The sequence below is a fragment of the Epinephelus moara genome, chromosome 19 (assembly GCF_006386435.1).
Source record: "Epinephelus moara isolate mb chromosome 19, YSFRI_EMoa_1.0, whole genome shotgun sequence".
In the NCBI taxonomy this organism is placed as follows: Eukaryota; Metazoa; Chordata; class Actinopteri; order Perciformes; family Serranidae; genus Epinephelus; species Epinephelus moara.
Genome location: NC_065524.1, coordinates 28,565,214 through 28,566,054, shown reverse-complemented (window position 1 = coordinate 28,566,054; position 841 = coordinate 28,565,214).

Below are 841 nucleotides of genomic sequence, written 5' to 3'. Positions count from 1 at the left end.
TGGTTGACCACATGCCAAATTATGATGATGACAGAGGCCACCAGACGCAAGAAGCCATACTGCACAGGAAAAATGCACGTCTTTTGTGACAAATGCAACATCCACCTGTGCTAAAAAAAATTTTGCTCAGCAGAAAAAAATCAGATCTGAAGGGGTTAATTTTATAAGAGATTACTTAAGAATTTAAAATTATATTTTCACTGTCTTTACGTACATTGCATGTTAGTGGCTGACCACTTCTGTGCAATCTTCTTTAGATGAGGAGGTGTAGATTAACAGGAACCCACAGCATTTCCTGACTTACCATATTTATTGTAAAGCATCTGGAGGCATCACACATTGGTACAGAGGACTTATTCTGGTGTGGTCTTGCAGCTTTCAAAGGTAAATGTTGTGACATTACTTTTTTCCTGTATGTAGAGATTATTTGAAATATTTTTTTTTTAAAAACTGCAGAGTACAGAATACTATGTTCAAACCAACTGTGTTTTATTTCATTTGGATTATTATCTGTATTTTTCTTTCAATTATTAAAAGAGAGAGTGATTGTGTAACAGTGTAACAAAGACGTGTTTGATGAAATGGCAGAAAAGGTTCCAAAAAAACATGCAGAAAGCTACAGAGTTTTGAATTGATTAAAACTGTAAGACAGAACAGAAATGATCACGACTGCGTAGACATTTCAGGAAGTGAGTCCACTTAGCTCGAAGAGTTTTCTGTTGATTATATGTTATGTAACCCAGGACAGGATACAGTCAGTTTATGATTCAGTTAATGTTGTTTCTGTAAAATAAGAGCATGAATCAGCACATAAAAGACAATGGAGATTATTCGTCCATGT